The sequence below is a fragment of the Podarcis melisellensis genome, assembly GCF_964234715.1.
Source record: "Podarcis melisellensis genome assembly, chromosome: 2".
NCBI lineage: Eukaryota > Metazoa > Chordata > Lepidosauria > Squamata > Lacertidae > Podarcis > Podarcis melisellensis.
In genome coordinates this window covers 83,255,892-83,270,280 of record NC_138529.1, presented here as the reverse complement: position 1 = coordinate 83,270,280, position 14,389 = coordinate 83,255,892, and the positions used below count along the sequence as shown (strand labels likewise).

The window sequence follows — 14,389 nt, the reverse complement described above, 5'->3', positions numbered from 1 at the left end:
GTATGTTTCAGGCACCCCATTAATGATAATGACTTTCATTATCTGCCTTAGGAAATGCTGCTGTTGCTTGAAACTATCTGCATTGAAATATTTATCCAGTGATGGTGCTGACCATTGCATCTCTGAAAAGCACCTGTGCTGCTGTGTCCTTACTGTATTGTGGATCTGCCTGCTCTTATCCACAGTTTCACACTTGCAATATGTCAGCGAGAGCGCAGGCATAATGTTATGAAGATACATAGTGTGTTAAAAACTGCATCCACTTGAACAGAAGCAATTTTTCTTTCCCAGTTCTGCTTTGCATACTGCAAAACAGAGCTTGAATGGAAATCCACTAAATCTGACGCTGAGGATCCCATCCTTAGCTGCTGTCTGCTAGTGATGGAATGCCCTCTTTCAGAGTTAGAAACTTATGTCATTGTCCAAACTCTACAATAATCACCAAGCTGAGAAAAATGAAACAACTAGGTGCAATTGCAGTCTCTTTGCACTTCCACCACCTGCCCCAGCCATCTTCATTCAAACAAATGCAGTCCTAAAACAATCCACTGGGGGAAATAAATGCAGCTAAGCAGAAGAAAGCAGCAATTTTACTTTTTATAACTGAGATGTAAAAATAATGAAGGACGGGTGAAACTAGGAGAGGAACCAAAAAACCCCCCACAAACCTACCTAGATGGCTTATTTGTTCTTGAATGATGCAGCTCCATGCAAAACCGGGATCCAATGACATTTCTATTTCCAGCTTCAGCACAAATTTCAGATAATCTATTCAGAGTCAACACCACACAAACAAAAGTTGAAGTGCAAGCATACTAGTTGTAGCTCCACAACTTTGCATTTTACATACACCACCTGCTGCAGATACTTCAATCTCCTTCCAAAAACTCTGTTTCCTCTTTTGAGCTACTTTTGATATTACTTTGCATTCTCTCCTAGCTTCTTATGGGTGACATCAAACAATTTATGAGCAGACGGCTGCTCCTCTTCCGCCACCCTGCAGCTCCCATGTGCACCCCACATCTTTACACCAGCTCTCCAAAGAAGATTTTGGAGGTGCCCGGGGATGGGTTGTAAGGGGGAGGAATGATAATTTAGTTAACTGCATTCAATCTGCTGCTAGATGGACAATACTGGTAGCTCTCATTCTCCACTTTTCCAGCACACACCTTTCATAATGGGGAAGGCTTCACTTGCCAATTTTCTGAATGCCCTACATCTGTTAGGCACGGGAACCCTGCTAGTAGCAAACATTAGCAGTGCAACTTATTGTTAGGAGAGCAGTGAACTCTTCCCTAAAACAAGGACAGAATAAAGTCTGCTCACGTGCTTTTTAGCAGCAGCTGGGTGCACAGAGGTTGCAAGTGAGGGTTTTCACACCATGGATTTTAGCACTGGGTGGTGGGGCAGGGGAGAGAGAAGCTTTCCCTGTTAAATTCAGTGTGTCGGGGCTGCTGCCTTTAATGTGAAAATTCTCTGTTGACGCAGGGAGCGACTAGTCCAAGCTTGAGTGCCTTTTGGCGGTTCCCTCACTGCGAGAGGCCAAGTTACAGGGAACCAGGCAGAGGGCCTTCTCGGTAGTGGCGCCCGCCCTGTGGAACGCCCCTCTGGGCAGCTTCCATAGAAACCAAAAATACACTAAAATATTACACATTAAAAACTTCCCTGAACATGGCAGTCTTAAGATGTCTTCTGAATGTCAGGTAGATGTTTATCGCTTTGACATCTGATGGGAGGGCGTTCCACAGGGTGGGCGCCACTACTGAGAAGGCCCTCTGCTTGGTTCCCTGTAGCTTTGCTTCTCGCAATGAGGGAACCGCCAGAAGGCCCTCGGTGCTGGACCTCAGCGTCCGGGCAGAACAATGGGGGTGGAGACGCTCCTTCAGGTATACTGGGCTGAGGCCCACCACATGGTCTGAGGGACGGTGGACCGGCCCATGGCTGAAAAAGGTTGCTGACCCCTGATCTGGGGCCAGGATGCCTTAAGGGCAGGCTTATACCCCATGAACAACCCCCCTTACCTGCATAGGATTTTGAGGCCCTGCTCCAAATTTCCTTGCTGTCTGATTCGTAGTGGATGACAATCAAAGACATGGCCTTATTGGTGGTGATGCCTAGATCATGGAACATATAGTTTTATGATATCACACCTTGACCAGTGTGATCAGCAGTGTCCATAGCTGCAGCAGAGAAGTCCATCAAGAGTATTAGAGGCCTCTTACTCTCTAGTTGTTAGCCTTTTACAGTTGATAGCTACGAAGACTCTTTGCCCATACAGTTTGGTGTTAGGTGTTTATTGTCTCAAGACACAATACAAGACACACTATACACATATGCTGAAGAGATACTGGTGCATCATGAACTATTACTAAGTACGATTCTCTAGTCTTAGAGGTTAAACTTTAGATATCCAGATATACAGAGAGATCCACTCACTTAATCCAAACTCCTCACTTCTAACTGGTTGGTTTTATAAGCATGCACACACATTCTTTTGGAGAAAGTGAGGATGGATAGATAATGCCAGAAGTCTGTAGCCTTGAGCTGTTTCTAATGGCCCACCACAGCTGGCATTCTTCCCTGAACAGAATTCAGATGTGGGGATAAAGCAACTTCTGGCAATGCTCCTGAGTAATTAAAAAAAAGGGAAGTAATTAAAAATAATATTCCACCTTCCAGACCAAGCAGTTAATGCAATTTTGCCCACATTTCCAAATTACACCAATGTGTAATTGCCTCCTTCCAAAGGAGGCTCACATGACTCCCTCAGTAATGGGGTTCAGATGACAAGTTAGACCCTGCTATTTTGGGGGGCATTTGAGATGGTGGGAAATAAACTGTTCCTTTTTTATGTCCTCATTCAGCCCTGTGATTTCTACTACTGTTCATGCTGTGACTGCATTGTTTGATTCTGTTTTAATATAGTTTGGTTGTTATATTGTAGTTAAGAGGCCTTGCAACATCAATTTGATAGAAGGTGGAATCTTTTTTTCTTTTTCTTTTTGAATAGATAAGTCAATTCTTCCCTTTATTTAATTACTGAGGAGCATTGTCAGAAGGTGCCAAACTAGGGTAGTAAAGTTCCTCAACTAGTAGATGGTGCAGTGTGAGAGGGGGCTGAAACCTTAATTTATCACAAAAAAGTCAATTCAACTTTAATTTAAAACCTTCAACTTTGCCACCAATGATTGGCTTACCGTATTTTTCCGTGTATAAGACTAGTCCCCCCCCCAAAATAATGTCCAAAATTTGGGGGCGTCTTATACACGGATAGATCTCCCCCCATTTTCTTAAATCGGAGTCCCCCGTCTTATACATGGGGGGCGGCTTATAGACGGGAAAAATAAAATACGGTAATTGTAGCATTTTCCCATTCTCTGTTTTTCTGAAGCCTCAGTGCTAATATGGAAGGGATGGGAGGACAGTATCAGTAGCTACCACTGGGAAGTCAGTTCTAAGAGCACCAGATTCCTGGAGATGATGTAGGATTTTGTGTGGACTGTAGAAGCAGCATCATGGGCCATATGAGGGACCTGGGAAAAAACACTGAATCTTCATATTTGACACCTGTTCATTGCACCAGTAGTTGAAATTCAGTGTGGATCCACAGCACTATTTGTCAGTTTCCATGTGTCTTTTCTGGTTAGCCCTGTTGGGCATTGATATGCTGCCAGATACAGTGAATTGCTCAAAAATGCCTGTGGCATGAATTCAAACTGTGGGCCAACATTAATCCAGCTAGCTGACGGCTCACCTGTTCTCCTGTAACCTGGGCATATATTGTGTTAGATGAACAATTCACCAAACCGGGATGCAGTCTTCAAATGCTGGCAAAATAAATTCCCCAACCCCCAATAAAAGATAATTTGAGGAGTGTATTGCTGAGAACATCAAATTTATTTAAATACCGAAGCAGGAAATTAGCCAGGTTAAATGCCAAAGATGTTAAAGGTTTAGCAAAGGAGGCATGGGAAATTGCAGAAAAGTTTAATTGTTTGCATCTTTATTCACTATGGAATATTTAATTATGTAGTTACATATTTATTAGTTCAATTTTATAACTCATCCTTCCTTCCCAAAGGGGGCCTAGGGTGGCTCACAATAGTAAATTTACATTAAAGTGATTTAAAACAATACTGTAACATATTTCAGTCATCAGTTAACATCAGCTTTATAAGAACTTCATAAAACTCTTTGGTCTGGATTAACAATAAGTCTACATGCTTGCTGAATGCAGCTAAAGAGGGGGATCCCTTGGGAGGGAATTCCACAGCCAGGATGCTGCCACTGAGAGTGCCCTGTTTTAGGTCCTTTGAGTAGAATCTCTTCCACAGCTTACAAATTTCAAGAGGTCTCAATGTATTGATGAAAATGCCGTACTTGTTTCCCAAGTCACGTGAAACCTCTGCTGCTAGTACGGTGGTATCTCAGGTTACAGACGCTTCAGGTTACAGACACTTCAGGTTACAGACTTCGCTAACCCAGAAATAGTACCTCGGGTTAATAACTTTGCTTCAGGATGAGAACAGAAATCACACAGCGGCAGCAGCGGGAGGCCCCATTAGCTAAAGTGGTGCTTCAGGTTATGAACAGTTTCAAGTTAAGAACGGACCTCCGGAACAAATTAAGTTATTAACCTGAGGTATCACTGTACTGATGTTTTGAATTGGTCCCAGTAACTCAGAAATAGCCAGTGGTGTGGCTTAAGGAAAGGAGATAATAGGATATTCTCTTGTTACACCATAAAAGGTAAAGGTAAAGGACCCCTGGACAGTTAAGTCCAGTCAAAGGCGACTATGGAGTGTGGCACTCATCTCACTTTCAGGCCGAGGAAGCCAGCATTTGTCCACAGACAGCTTTCCGCGTCATGTGGCCAGCATGATGAAACTGCTTCTGGTGCAATGGGACACCATGATAGAAACCAGAACACATGGAAACACCATTTACTTTCCCTCCGCAATGCTATCTATTTATCTACTGCCACTGGTGTGCTTTCGAACTGCTAGGTTGGCAGAAGCAATGGGAGCTCACCGTTGTGCTGATACAAACCACCAACTTTCTGATCAGCAAGCCCAAGGGGCTCAGTGGTTTAGACCACAGAGCCACCCGCTCCCTGTTACACCATAATCTAGCAGTGGTATTCTATATCACTGGTAACTTTTGGACTGTCTTCAAGAATAGCCCCGTGTAAAAGGCGCTGCAGTCATCCATCCAGGAGATTATTAGATCATGGATCACTGAAAACAAGCTCTCATTCAAGGAATTGCTGTAGCTGGTGAACCAATCAGAGCTGTTCAGTACTTAACATCTAAAACACTGTTATGAGGAATAATGTCTGAAGGTTTAATTGACAAGAAAGGGATTTGGAAATGAGCAAGGAAATCACCTTTTTCCTGTTCCAGGTGAACTGTAGAAAGTGTTATTCAAGTTTAATGTTTAATAATTATGTTTTCTAACATACAGATGGAGCGGTTAAGCTTTGACCCTCCAGGTATAGTTGGACTCCCTACTCTCACCATTCCTGACCATTGACTCTGTTGGCTGGGGCTAATGGGAGTTGGGATCTCTGGAGTAGGCTGGATCTGGAGTTTAGCCATGTCTGATACAGGAGAGCAAACCTTAATGTAAGTATTAGCATGCTTTCTTCCAACTCTATGATTCTATTAACCCCTTACCCCTTTCAAATCTCTTTGAGAAAGTAGCAAATGAAGAACAGGAAACAGAGGCCAAGCAGAGTTTCAAAAATATAGGGAAATAAGGGGGGGGGGTTTCCCAAATATAAATTTGGGGACTGTTGCTATTTGAGATTCATAAATGCTCTTGAGTTAGGAGTGAGCAGCCAGGATGGGGTTTGTAATCCAAAGCATCTGAAGGAAACCATTGATCTTCAACTGGTGGAGAGGAACTCTGATTCGGGATGGGTTGTGATAGCAGCAGTCAGACATACAAAGATGTGGTTCAAAAAAATAAGATATGGGTCCCCAAATGCATATTTGGGTTAAAACTAGATCCTAGTTTTCAAAACCTTGAAGACTAGTGTTCTAAGCCTCACTTTGGAGACACACGCAAACCTCCATGCCCATTCCTGTGTGGAATGTAATCATTATTTTGCTATTTTAGATTACCATTTTAAATAGTACCCCCCAATCTCTCGTTCTGTACTGAATTTCGGGCCTCTTGCATCTATCTCTTTAGTATAGTGGTGTAAGTGTGAATGACAAGACTAATAATCTCACCCCCGCTCTTTCTGGGCCCAGTAGCAGGTGTCCCAATACTTTCACTGAATGCCACCTTCCCCCCCCAAAAAAATTATCAACAATCTTCCTTCAACAATGATTTATTATTGGCATAATTTGCCTTGGTACAATGAGCCAGCGAACATATTTCTGCACCCGGGTGACAGCCAGTTGATGGCTCTCCAGGCTCCTGTTTTATTTAGTGTTGAACCTCATATGATTTGGTTACATTTCTTCCCCCCTCCCGCTTCTCCCTCCGCCCCCCACCTCCCATCCTCCCCACCCAACCTTTTCTCATTTTGTTTTGTTTTGTATGAGTGTGTGTTTCGCATAACCCTGGGCCGGCTGACAGCGCTTGTAAAAACCAGAAGTCGATCTTGCCGTGGCTTTTCACCATTAATCAAGCTGCCTGGAATTGGAAAGTAACACTGACAGGCTTTTATCTTGGAGAGAAGGAGGATGGCAGATGTATTTTATGGTGGATGAGCCTTCACAGCTTCTATTAGGCTGGGACTTCAGTGGTACAAGGTGGTGGTTTGAAAGAAAGGTTGGGGGGGGGGGAGACAGAGAGAGAGAGAGAAGGGAAGAAGGGACGTGGAGGTTTGGAAAGGGGGACGTGTGGTGGGGGAGACCAGCCGGGAGAAGCAGGGAGAGGCCTATAGATAAATAGATCCGTCAGTCAGGCGATGTGAAGGTCTCTAGGCGGCCAGCCATTGTAGGTGACAGAAAAGGCAATCAAAGACAAAACAAATCAAAAGGTACATCTTATCAGCAGCAGGCCAGCTGGACTTCCACAGCACTCACAGGCCCTGCGGAGGGCAGGAGAAATTAATCGTGCTGTCGAGGCCAGAGAAATTGTCGCCGCTGAAGGTCCAAGTTCAGGCAAGCAGAGGTGGCCAACATTAAAGGAGAAAGAGAAGCGGGGGGGTGTTGGTGGTGGTGGGTGTTGTGGGGGGAGAGGAGAGAGAGAAAGCGAGCGGTGCTGTCCCACCAGCTCCCTCCTTCCTCTCCCACCCCCCTCCACCGGCCGCCTCGCTCTCCTGACAAGTGCATTCATCGTGAGATGATAGCTGGGCACCTATGATTGGTACCTTTAATAATATAGCCCTCGCTCAGCTGTCACCCTGAAAGAACAATTTTTCCTCCCGCTTTCCTCGATGCAAAGATACATTCATAATGAGAAGTGTGACAGAAAGTGGGAGCGCAGGGAGCCAGGGAAAGTTTGGAAGAGCATTAATCAAAAAGTGAAGCCGGGGGTGATGGCGGCTGCCGGGAGCGACAGTGCCATCAATATGGGGTTTGTGGATGGTGTGCGGACCTTTGGGTTGAAACTTCCTGTTACGTTTGAGCCACCTCAAAGTGAGGATGCTCTCCTCAAAGCGGGGGAGGAGTGACTTTCTCCTTCCTTCCTTCCATCCATCCATCCCACAGAAACATCAACTTTGGAAACTTTATTTTTCTTCTTTGCCAAGAGGCTGTGATCAGAGCCATACTTGGTGAGCGAAAGCTTACGCTTTCATCTCATTGTAAAATCACAGAAACTCAATGTGTACCATTGGACTATGAGCATAATCTAATCCTTACAGCTATCCTTTTCTCCATTTTCCTGTTTTATGGGGGCAAGGAGTGTCCTCCTGGAAAGGTGCCTTCTATCCCCAGAGTCTCCATTTTCTTAATCCAGAGCTTTCCAAACTTTTCACGTTGGTGGCACACTTTTTAGACATGCACCATTTTGCGACACAGTAATTCAGTTTTACTGCAAACTGAAGGTTAAACTAACCCCTTTCCAGCCCCAAGAGGAGTGCGGGGAGTGTTTGTGCAACACACCGACACACTGCAGCTGACACATTAACATGTCGTGACACACAGTTTGGAAAGTTCTGTCTTACTTCTTGCTTCATCCCTTCCATAAATGTTGGTTCAGAAGTTATGGGCCAACTTGTAAGGTAACCCTTTGTCACTTCATTCCCATGGGAATGAGTGCAAGGATGGGTGCACAGATCCATAGGCAAGAGTACTTCATCCTTGCAGTGACATTGTGAGAAATGCAGGTTGTGCAGTGTTATTCTTGGGGTCTGCCTCAAATATTGCCATTATATTTTCCTCGCTCTGTTAAATTGAACCAGAATCCAGCCAGCATTATGCACGTTAGGATCCTATTGAATTAAATGGCAGAGTTAAGCACATTCTTAGCTGGCTCCTATAGAAATACATGGAGCTTAGAGCACAATCTTTGCATGTTTATATGTGTTTGTGTTTATAGCAGGATATGGGACTTACTCCCATATAAATGTGCATAACTTTTAACTTTGCTTGGTTCATGTACTTGACATTTCTTCTACAGTGCTGCTGTCTCTGTTACGGATCCAGTGAAATAGTCTCTAAATCTTAAACTACAATAAAATGGTTAATTTTTAAAGTGCCACAGAATTCAGATTTTTGCCACAACAGACTAATACTGTTCCTTTTCTGGAACAAACCAAGAGTGACATTGTCATTTTCCATGTTGCCATATATATTCTTTTATAGATTAGTGCTGAACTAAGAGGTTGTATTGTGTCATCTGACACATCAGCCTGATTTTTTGTTGGCTGGTGTATCCAGGATTACCTTAATGTATTTAGAATTTTCTGCTGCCTTCATTCCACTCTTGAAGTACTGAGATCTTGTGGAGATATTTACATGCAATATCAGCAATAGGAAGATCACATTCCTGCAGCCTCAGATTACTATGGAGAGAATGACATATGTCCACATGACTTGTATGCTTTGTGGATGTAATGTTTGCTATTCAAATTATTATCTAGAAAGAGCTCAAGACTGACTCACATAATGTTAAGCAGGAACTAGTAAAGCTGCTTTCATATATTAATGCTTAAGAGAGTGAGCAAGCTTGGTCTATAGCTTGATTCTACAGTACCATGTCAGAGCATTTTCTGATCAGCTGTAGCTCAGTAGTAAAGCATGTCTCCAGTCCTGAAACCCTGGATTGTTGTTGCCAGTCATTGCAGCAGACCCTCCAAGAGTTGCTATTTTCCAGGGACGTCCCTGATTTAGAGAAGCTGTCCCAGTTTCTGATTCCATCCCAGAATGGCCCACTTTTCCTTAGGTCAGGGGTCAGGTCAGCAAACTTTTTCAGAAGGGGCCGGTCCATTGTCCCTCAGACCTTGTGGTGGGCCGGACTATATTTTCAAGGGGGGAAATGAATTCCTAAGCCCCACAAATAACCCAGAGATGCATTTTAGATAAAAGCACACATTCTACTCATGTAAAAACATGCCGATTCCTGGACCGTCCGTGGGCCAGATTTAGAAGGCGATTGGACTGCATCCGGCCCCTGGGCCTTAGTTTGCCTACCCATGCCTTAGGATGTCCCTATTTTCATTGGAAAAATGTTGCAGGGTATAGAGTTATCCAACCCCTGAGCCGTCCGAAGGCAATCCTGCATAGGGAAGTATTTTAAATGTTTACTGTTTTATTATGTTTTTATATATGTTGGAAGCTGCCCAGAGTGGCTGGGGCAACCCAGTAAGATATGTGGGGCATAAATAGTAAAATTATCATTATGGAATGGGACGTCCCTGTTTTCATTGGAGAAATGTTGGAGGGTATGGTCCACATATAGAATATCTGTCTCTTGTTTTATAATAACTCATTAAGAATAGAGGAGGGTGGAGGGGAGAGTCTCACCCCCTCAAAAAATGCACCAAAGCCTCCCACGCTACTCCATTGTCTGTGTGCACAATGGAACTTCTTCCTCACCTGCCCCCTCCAACCTCCAGGAGGCCTCAAAACCAGCTTTTCCCAAACTTGTGTTCTTAAACACAAGTGAGCCATGGGCCTCATTGGAAACTTATCAGGGGATTCTTCACTGGTGAGATCTGTACTGGTAGACAAGTTATATTGAAATAAAGTTAGCTCACCACTACTAATTTTCCTCTTAGTGGGCAGCTTTAGAAGACAATTGGACCACTGCCCATTTACTGGAGGCAACGGTTGAGCTCAACTGGACTTGATAGTGCTCTGAGCAGGGCGCACAATACATGCCCCACAATCCTTTGCAATGTGCAGGAATTTTGGGGCTGATGAGAAGGTATAAAAGTAGTTGCTGAAGGTTGAAATTTTTGAAAACCACTGCTTAAAAATTGAACAGAAGACTGACAATGTGCTTTGCCCTCCCTCCATTCCCCACCCAAACACTTTTGCAATGTAATTGCAGATAAATAAATACACAGCCAAGATACCTAAATGGACATGTTTGCAGGACCTTTCCATCTTCCGGTCACTGCCCTATAATACTTTCTCAAAAGAAAAGCAGGGAAATACGGTGTCAGAATCCTCTAGTTGTTGCTGTTTCTTGGATAGCTTTCCATAAGTATCTTCCAAGCACCAGCAACTTTACATCTGTAAAATGGAAACAAGTGTGTGTGTGTGTGTGTGTGTGTGTCTAATGATGAACAAGATAAGGAAATGTTATTGCTTCAGCCTCAGGCCGAGAATCCAATTAAACAATGATGTTCTCAGTCCCTGGCTTCTGGTATTCATGTCCCCAGTTTTCCTAACAGACTTTGAGTTTATGCTGTGGGTAATGACAAATCATCAATCACCCTCATAAGCTGACACTGAGAGGGTCCTGGCAACATCAGAATCTAGTGTTATTTCAGTATGTAACACAGGTTTGCATTTTTAAAGGCTGAAAATTAAGTAGGGCTGATATGGTCTACATTTGGCTGCCCAGTGCTGTTACTGTGGCATGACTAAAGGTGATAAAAGAGGGCGCTGATCTCCAAAGCAGTAAAACTCTTGCTGGTTACCTGTCACATCCTTGTAAGCACCTGAGTTAAATTCCTAATGTTTACATACAAACTGCCAATCCTGTCCCAATAAGCCTCTTTCTGCCTTGAACCATCACCACAAGACAAGCTTTCCTTATTAGGGAGGGATTTAACGGCCACCCCAATCCAATTAGTCCAGTAGAGGGGTCTGGATGCCATAGTCCTTTGCCCCAATCCAAGGAAGTGACACGTGTGAGTAATGAAAGGACGGACAGGACAAAGTTTTCCACGAATCCTACTGCTGAAGAAACAAGCTGATCCATTTAAACAGCTACTAGTCTCTTCAGCAGGAGTAGGAATAATAGAAGCAAACACAGGAAAACACACAGCTCCAGTTTAATGCAGCATTCTTTCTCCACTTGTTGCACTGTGTGGATCCCAGCTTATATTAGGGATCGATACAAAACGCTTCAGCTTTCTGACCCCTTTCCTCTTCCAAGTGCCCTCCCCAAGGAGAAACCAGTATAGTCTTTCTTTTAAAATCAAATTTATTACTTTAAAAAAAGAACAAAAAAAACTTTTAGCATTGTGGCATCACAATAAAGGAGGCTGCATGGGACAGTTTGGTGCAGTATTTAAAAAATAGGATTTTAAAAAATAACCAAATGTGTATGTCTGTAAGGGGAGACAACAACCCCCCCAAATGTGTTAGCCACCCCTGGCATATGGTATTGTTTCCTAACTCTAATTGTTCCTTGTCTTGCAGACACCTCTGGTTCTTTACTTGTCCCTGTTCTCTTTATTGTACAACATGTCTTAGGGATGATGCATAAGGTGGGTCAGTCTGGTCTGCACATACACACACCTGTGGTGCTGTAGTCTAAACCAGAGTCTCTTGGGCTTGTTGATCAGTAGGTCGGTGGTTCAAATCCACTTGAGGGGGTGAGCTCCTGTTGCTCTGCCCCAGCTTCTGCCAACCTAGCAGTTTGAAAGCACACCAGTGCAAGTGGATAAATAGGTACCGCTCCGGCGGGAAGGTAAACGGTGTTTCAGTGCGCTCTGGCACTTGTCACAGTCCTCCATGCACCAGTAGTAGTTTAGTCATGCTAGCCACATGACCTGGAAAGCTGTCTGTGGACAAACAGTGGCTCCCTCGGCCTGAAGTGAGATGAGCGCCGCACCCTAGCCACCTTTGACTGGACTCAAGTATCCAGGGGTCCTTTACCTTTTTACCTTACCTTACTGCACCAAAAAAGGCAGGGCACACATAATTTTGCAAACCTTTTATGGTAACCTGCATTTTTATTGTAGCTTCTCTCTCCCTCTCTCTCTCTCTTGGTAAGGCTGAAACACTTCTTCTGCATTTTTAACCTTTGGAAGAATGAGAGTGACCTGAAGTGCCTCGAGAAGCTTTTACATTAACAAAAACATCAAGCATGGGGAGAATGCAATTTCAGCACTTCATATTGATATGGATGCAATCATCCTTCAAGCTGCTTTGCCACTGCACACTGTGCCATTTGCATAGGGGGCACGTACACTGGATTTATGTGTAGTCACTTCCTTAGGGCTGTATCCCAGTAATGACGAGACCCACAACCTGAAGGGAAATCACCACTGCTGAGCTTATAATATTCAACTGGTTCCTGCAGCTCCCACCCACCCCGGGTTTAATATTAGAACTATTTTTCACACCGAAACTGAAATAGTACAAAATATGGGCCTGCTGTAATTGTTGTTAGATTATGTGTCACCCTGATAAGATGTAACAAATATTTTCCTACCCTGCAGGGCCCGTTTCTCTGTGGTTAATGGATGGAGAAACTTCTCATAGTCTGCAGGCAATCGGTCGTAAAAACTTCGCTCTGAAGATTAATGCAATAAGTGCAGCACTTCTGGAAAATGGGCAGAGCTGAATTAAAATAATGCAGTTATTTTTTTCCAGATTTAATAAGAAACCTTAAGCAACCGAGATGGGATTTCTCCCTCTGTTAGATCATCGTGTCCTCCATATATAAGAACACTCTTATTTCGATTGATTTTAAAGGAGAATTACAGTTATAGTGCGTGGTGCTGTTATTCTTTCAATTGAACTGTTTATCAGTTATATGACGGCCATTTTCATGGGCAGAGCTTTGACACCAGTAATTCTGATGGGAATCACTTAATAGACCAGATAAACATTCAGGTACAATTTAGCATTCAGTGGTTGCTGTTGTTTTAATCCTTTATATTACAGCTTGGTTGGTTTTCCTGGATTTTTAAAAAATACCTGCTCTTTATGAAGCATGGTGCCTGTCTCTTTGCAAACTGTTCCACAATAAAATAAAATATATGGAATGGAATCAGAGGCGAAATATGATGCCACCATCTAGCCCTTGTGCTGCCTGCCCAAAGCTGGCTAAGTGAAGTGCTGGGCTTTGGGAAGGAGGCGTGAGTACGGTTGCCACATGTCCAGGATTTCTCAGGCATATCTGGAATACTGCAGTTGGCAGCAGTGTAGGAAATAGGAAAAATGTCTGGGAAAATCCAGACATATGGCAGCCCATGTCGGCAGTGCTGTTTTTGCCGATTTCCCATAAAAATAGATAAAAAACTGCTAATTTTGCTCAACAACTTTTCTGTCCGAATTTTCAGTTTGAAATATGGCACCCCTAGGTGTGAAACTCTGGCAGGGTACTAGATCCCTCACACCTCCTTCCCAAACCCAGTGCCTCTTTACCCGTCTTTGGGAAAGCAGCACAAGGGCTGCAGGGTGTTGTCAAATGTTTCTGAGGGCTGACGAGAAAGGCTTTGAGGGCTGCATGGTATACAAATTTAATTACTACTGCTGCTGCTGCACAGCCCTGCTCTAACACAATAATCTCTGTTTGCACAATGGAACTTCCCTCTCTCCTCACGAGGGTCAGAGGGAGATCCCAAGCGCTCACTGTACATGTTTGCAGGTTCGGTATTTAACAACTTTGCTATACAAGAACACACATGCTTGTTTCCAGGCCAGTTCAAGGTACTTACCTTTAAAGCCCTAAATGGCTCAGGCCCGGACCTTCTAAAATAATCTCGCCTATAATTGCATTTATATAATTGCTTTGATTTTTACGTTGTGTAGATGGATAACATTTGTGTTGTATTTTGTAAACCACCTTGTTTTCTGATGAGGGGTGGTGTATAAATTAAATACACAGAGAAACAAAGACCACTCTACCTGCTCCCTAAGATCCGATTATGAATTTCAAATATGTTACTTGTCTGTGTGGTCCAACAAGCAACTGAAATCTGATTTATAAATGACTCACACTTCTGACTGATGCAGAAAGGAAAACTTATATGACCTTTTTTTCTTAAGAAAAATTAATCCTTATCATTTTATGGCAAAGG

General features: G+C 43.5%; 1 long non-coding RNA gene across 1 annotated transcript; it reads left to right on the top strand.

Annotated features, from left to right (window-relative positions):
* The first annotated feature begins 2,260 nt into the window (after positions 1 to 2,260).
* Positions 2,261 to 14,205, top strand: LOC309363967. The gene is made up of 2 exons (XR_014165678.1): positions 2,261 to 5,624; positions 12,803 to 14,205. It is a non-coding gene; the product is annotated as an uncharacterized lncRNA (long non-coding RNA).
* The last annotated feature ends 184 nt before the right edge of the window (positions 14,206 to 14,389 follow it).